This window comes from Eupeodes corollae, chromosome 3, assembly GCF_945859685.1.
Source record: "Eupeodes corollae chromosome 3, idEupCoro1.1, whole genome shotgun sequence".
Lineage (NCBI taxonomy): Eukaryota > Metazoa > Arthropoda > Insecta > Diptera > Syrphidae > Eupeodes > Eupeodes corollae.
Window position 1 is genome coordinate 9,700,218 of NC_079149.1, and position 7,075 is coordinate 9,707,292.

The window sequence follows — 7,075 nt, forward strand, 5'->3', positions numbered from 1 at the left end:
ACCACCAAGACCAGTTTCATTCTTTCTGGTGGTAATCTTCATCTTTTTATACGAAGCCCTTAAAAAATAATAATAAACTCTTCTCAACCGTTAAAATATTTAAATTGAATAACAAATTCTTCTAAGAATTAGACACCCTTCAATTGAGGGTAAATTAACATGACAATAAAGACATTCCTTTAGTGAAAAATAAAAACCTGTATTAACTGTAATTTTTGCATCAATTCTCACCAAAGAGGGATCACTTATCTTCTTCTCAAAGTACGTATGGACATGGAATGGGTAAAAGTAGATATATCAGACCGATACTTTTTTCTACGTAAAGTTGCTCAACGCTTTGAACTTTCAAAAGTATTTGAAGAGGTCCTATATTTACTCCAAAAATGAAACAAAAACAAAGAAGCAAAATCATTAATTATCAAGCGTGGTTAATTGGTTTAAATATTTCACCAACAACTTTTACTTTTCAAACACGAGTAGATAACCCTCTTCTTTTAATATATGGAATATCGTAGTAACCCAAAAACCATTGTAGAACAATAAAACAAAAAACAAAAACATTTCAAGTGTTTTCTTAAGCTTTCTATTTTTGTGTTACAAATTGTTGGATGTTCCCTTTGTCGGATGTAAACCATTTCAAAAAAAATAAAACTGGACAAACAATTAAAAAAATTCCGGTCTCGTATTTTATATTCTTTTCTTTCGTCCTTTTTTATTTGTTTTATTTCGTTTTTCTATTTCAAAAACAATAAGAAAAAATTAAACATAAAAATTCATGAGAGGATTTCGTAGTGAAATCCGCTAACAACCCTTTGGAGAGCAATTTCATTAAAAAATATCGAAAAACAACAACAAAAATTGCCCCTTTTGCCTCGAGGAGGTTCTCCTACGTTTTCGCCAGACCTACGTTAAATAAGTTGGCAAAGAGAGGTGTAACGAAAATTCAAGAAAATAAAATAATAAAACACGTAAAATAAAACCAAAAGCGAAAAAACCCGTTGAAAGGTGTAGAATATAGAGTAAAATATAGGTAAGCACCAAAACGTGGGGTTGAAAAACCGCACCGTTCACAAAAGTTTCCCGCAACAACCCCAATAGTAGAAGCAGCAGCACGGGACAACCGGAGGCGTCGGCGGCAGCGGCCGGCATGGATAGGGATGAACGATATGAATTTGTATAGAATGTCGATTGCTCAACAAACGATATGGTCGAACGTATAGACGGGAACAAGGACTAAGGATATTAAGGACTATGAGGACGAGAGCGACAAGCGAACACACATACAACACTCACCTTTTCCAAAGACCACTTTACATATATCCATCACTTATATAGAACAATAATCCACGCCATGGACAATTGCCCATAGCACACCGTTTCTGAGTCCTGTTGGTCTTGGTTTCGCTCCCAGAACCGTAGCGTCGTGTCGTTGTCGTTTCCAATGCGATGTGTTATTTGCTTTGGACATATTGCTCGATATCCTCGAAATCCCCCATTACCGACGAACGACAACACACTACCTTTACAATATCGACAATCGTCGTCGGTAACGAGTTATGGGGGTGTAAATGGAAAACCCTTTGAAAAAATAACATCACAATAAGGACGAAGAAAGGACCAACAAAAAAAACGTAGGAATATAATTTAACATAAATATGACAGGTAATCATTCAATTAAATTGCTGAGCTATCATGGGAGCAGTTGGTTTGGTTGGGTGTCAATGCTCACACAGAAGTCTTGACACGATTCGAACTCGAAGTCGAAGTTGATGCTTGGGTGAGAAATTGAAGCAGGTCAATTTGCTTTTTCTTCTACTTCTGCTTCTCCTGGATTTTCCTCTTTTTCTTCTTATTTTTTCTATGGTTCTTTGCTGGATGGTGAATAAATCCATCATGAAACCGGCCTACTCCAAAAGCTTTGACGTTAAGCGCCCACGTTTCGACTTCGGTTTACCACTTAAGGATTTCTGTTTTTTTTTCTCAATCTCCAACTTTTATTCTTCGTCTTCATCTTCTTCTTATAAATGTTGGATATTTATGTGGGGGTTTATATGTAGATAGATCAAACTCTAAGTCCCCAAACGCATATTTGAGTAGGATTTATGCCACCACACTCACACTTCAAGCTCCTTACGATCAAACCGACCGATGACGATGATGGAGACTACAGCGACGAGTACTATAGTTTCAACATCTGAATCTGAAGCTGAACCGGCTTAAAGACAACCGACCGACGCAACTTTTGGTCGGTTTGCTTGGTATTATGTATATATAAGGAAGATATCCTATTCCCATTCCAGATTCCAACAGTTTTGTGGCCAGAAGAGAATGAGATTTTCATTTATTCGTCGTAGTCGTTGGTCTTCAGTTTTCGGTCTTCGGTCTTCTAGTTTCATCGTTGTCGTCTTCGTCTTCGTCGTAATCATCATCGTTGTCGTCCAGATTACGCCATCCACCATCCAAGAAGAAGAAAACGGAGCAACAAAGACATACCAACAACAACAGCAAAAAATCCCCCTTTAAGACAAGAAGGCAAAACCGGAACAGAAGTTATTATGCATGCAGAAGGAAAAGACGACAAAATAGAATGGCATAAGGTGACAAGTCCAATAGACAGGGACGTATTTGTTTTATTAAAAATTTAATTTGAGACCTAAAGAGAAGTTTGAAGGGATTCACAAATTGTTATAATATTAGCTTCTAACAGTTCTTGCTCTAAATTTTTGTGTGAGTATTATTAAATGGGCAAAATAAAATCAATATCAAAAAAAACGGAAGGGGTCACTGCTGTGTTAAAAAACAAGAAGAAGAATTTTCTATAAAACTTGCGGGTCACGGAAATTCGTTGATCTTTTATGCAGCAGAGGAGCGATACATTAAAATTGGATGTTAAATCAAAAATAAGTTTGGTAATAATATAGTTAAACAAATCAATACAAAAAAAAATGTACGGATACGTCACAGTGAACTATTTGTTGTTTTAAGAGAGATTAGAATACTTTACATAATTTATATTAAAATCTCTTTTTTTATCAAGATCGTTCAGACAGTACTTAAAACATTAGGATTTATTTTGAAAATTGTCTGTACCAATCTTAGGTATAAAAACAAATAGAGCTCTGTAAATCAAATACCATTTTTGATGCACATGACCTTTAATATGCTGTCCTTAAATGAACTAAGAAAAACGTTGTTATTGTTGTTACGAACATTAATTTTTACCAATTTTCATTAGTAGTTTTCTATTTTAAAATTTTAGTAAATTAATCGGAAAATAACGAAAATATTTTGTATACGATTATAAATGCTTAAAGCTAATATCTTCATTTGTTTCCAAGATATTCGACCACTAATTTGTAGGATGTCTTAGTTACAAAAAAAACTGGATTAAATTTTCCTAAGAAGAGGCTGGAATGTGACCCCACACAGAAAACTTCACATCTGTGCCGTTTATTTTTTTCAGACTTTAACAAAATATCAATAACAATGTTTTGTGAGCATTAAAAATTGAAGTCGACATCTTTCTGTGTTCTCGTTTTTTCAGGTTTCGGTGTTTTGAAGAAAAGTTGTATATTAAATTTTTCGACAACATTGAATTTGAATTGAAAAGAATTGACATTTTGCATATGATAAAATATCTGTTTTTTTGTCGAAAACAAGCTTTTTGTTATGTTAAAAACAATATTTTGAATAGAATTAAATAATTTTTCAGTCAATTCAATCCATTCTCGAAATATTCAAATTGAACATCATTTTTAACAATGTTATTTAAGAAAAAAGAGGCTGGGATGCGACCCGAACTGATAACTTCCCATCCTGTCTGCCGTTTTTTCTTGCTTAAAAGGTTTGTAGGTTTTCGTGTTTCGTTAAAAAAGTTGTCAATTGAATTATTCTTAAAAATTTCAAAATTAATAACAATATTTTCCATATGATGAAATATTTTGATTTCAAAACATATTCTCGTTAACGAGATTTCTTAGTCGTTAACCAATTTTATATCAATTAAAGTAACATTGAATGAAATTAATTTGAGATATATCAAGAACCGAACATCAATTTTAACCAAATGTTCGTACTGTTCTTGTAGATCTTATTTTCTTATGAAAAAACAAACTTTTGGATTCTTATCGAAAATTCACTGAACGTCGAAAACAATATTTTGTGTGAGATAAAATAAGTTTGAAACCAATATTCTTAATTTTATAAAAACATTTGAGTCGAAAATCAATTTTTTACCAATTTTTAGAAATGATTTTTTATGATTTTATTTTTTATTAAGAAACTTTCAATTCGATTTTTCAAAAAAATGTTTCGAATGTTTAAAATAATATATCTCATAAGATAAAATTAGATTCAACCAAAAATCTCAAAGTTTTGACAAGATATTTATGTCGAAAACTAATATTTACTTAATTTTGTTAGGTTTTTATTTTTTTTTTTAAACTGTCAATTAGATTTTTCTCAAAATTTTACCAGATGTTAAAAACATTATTTTTTGTTGCACAAAATTGTTTTTGGAGATAAAATCATTTTGTAATCGTAAAATTTTCGAGGTCACAACTGTTTTTTTTTTAAATGAATTAAAAAAAACCGTTAATTGGACTTTTTTTTTCAAAAAATATAGTTTTTTGGTATCACGTTACAATATATCAAAAAAAATTCATTCAATTCTCTAGCGTTTTTGCTTCGTGAGATATTTAGGGTTAACCAACATTGTCACCTTCTAGGATTCTAGGGACCTTGAAACGTCGAGAAATGTCAAACTTTTCAATTTAATAACTAAAATAATAATAACTAAAATAATTATTTTATAAGGCTTTTACGAATTGTTTTTAGAAATGTTTTCCAGAAAGTTTCAAATATTCTAATTATTGACTGTAGTATATTAACTTCCAACTTGGGATATTGTAAGACAAAAACGAAGAGGAGCTACAATCGTGTGCCAAATCAGAATGCATTATTGGAGGTGCACTTTACAACATTCAAGGTTTTTACATCAGACCCATGTTTCAAATTTTAATTACAATTTTAAACCAAAAAATAATAAAATAAGTTAGTTCCTACCTTTTGGCTAAGACAATTTTGACCGTTGCATAATGGCTATTTTTCCGGATTATTAAAAAAAACACTAGTAGAGCCACAAAATCGGGTTTTTGCAGGTTCTAAAAATATTCTACAATATTCCTACAATATTTTTTAAAATCCTCATTTGTATTCTAGTAGTTCACATTTGAGGATACTTGAATATAGCGAAAAATGTTTGAGCTATACATTTTATTATCCAAAACTACAATTTCTAACAGAAAATATATTCAAAGAAGTTATATTTTTATAAAAATACCTTCACTGGAATTGCATTTTTGAAATTCTAAATCGGAATAAAAATTACCCAATTGATCTAATAAGTTAATTTTTTGCGCAATATATTCGCATTTTAAAAGCATGAAATGTTGGGTATTTTTTTTATTATATTATTTTTGATTCTTCGTTCCTTAATTTCATTTTAATATGAGCGGAATTTCGAAAAGAAATTCAATTCTTGTAGCTAAAAAACAAAGATCTTGAAATAAAAGAGCAATTTAAAAAAAAAAAAAAATTTATTTTATTTCAATATTTTAGATTTTGTCAGCTAACTTCAGACTGATTTATGTGATTGAAATTTTGTTTTTATTTGGCAACTACAAAAATTATGACGAAAAAAGCTATAAATGCCAAAACTTAAATATTACCTACAAATATAAATACATTATTTGTCAATTGAGGTTCTCCACACAATATTATTTATTTTTATTGGTCATGTCATGACAAATAACTTACAATCATTTCTTCTAATGAGTACTTAAGGTTAGATTCTACTGTAAATGTCTATATATAATATATGTCATATGTTTATGCGGGCCAAAATGTATGACCTATCCCACATTATATTCCTTTTTTTATTGAAATCTTGATAATTTTAACATATTAAATCGCAAACGGTCAAAGTGACTAATGAGGGTTTATCACTTAATTAAGGGTTGCTCGTTGCCTATCCTTCCAAATTTTGTGTGAGACTAAAAAAAAAAAACAGCACAAGACAGGGCTGTGATTTCTACGACATTTTTAATAATGAAACATAAAACAACTTATAAGCGTCCGTTTAGAAAAACAACATTCTCTCATCAAAAATTTTGCCATTTCAGTATTTTGAAGTTAGTAAAGCGAAAGTTGAGTTCTAGTTGCAAAAATTTCTTATTAACTTCCCATAAGAAGTTTTTAAAAATGTTGACATTTCTCGACACGACGTTTTTTTTGCGTCCATAGGTCAAGAACGAGAAGAGATATCGACTTCAAATACATATTTTTATATCGATAATAATGCAGAAAGACGCGGAAAAATTTAATTTCAACTTAAATATCTTTTTCAGAACTTAAGTTTATGGCTTTAAACTTATTTTATCTTATAAGAAATATTGTTTTCAACATGGGTAAAATTTTAAGAAAAATCAAATTCAATGTTTTTTTACAAAAAATAAAAACCCATAAAAAAAACAATACTAAAATTTACTTAAAATTTACTTTCGACTCAAATAGCTTTCCAAAAATTAAAAATATTGTTTTCGATATTCAATAGTTTTTTTTTTAAATCGAACAGTCCGTTTTTTCATAACAAAAAAAAAATCTTAAAAAAAAGCAAATTTGGTAAAAATTGATGTTCGGTTTTTGATATCTCTCAAATAAATTCCATTCATCCAATTTGTAAAACTTAAGAAATGCTACTAAAATTGTTAAAAATTCGTTTTCGACTAAAAATCTATTTAACAAAACTAGATTTTCAAACTAAAGTATTTCTTAATATAAAAATATTGTTGGTAATTTTGAAATTTTTAAAAATAATTTAATTGACAACTTTTGTAACCAAACACGAAAACCTACAAATTTTAAGCAAGACAAATCAACAGACGGAATGGAAAGTTATCAGTGTGGGTCGCAACCCAGCCTCTTTTTTTTAAGTGTTAAATTTTTGTATCTCAAATTAATCAAACAACTAATAGGAACTTTCAAAAAAACTTCATATGAAGTAGGATTTTTATAT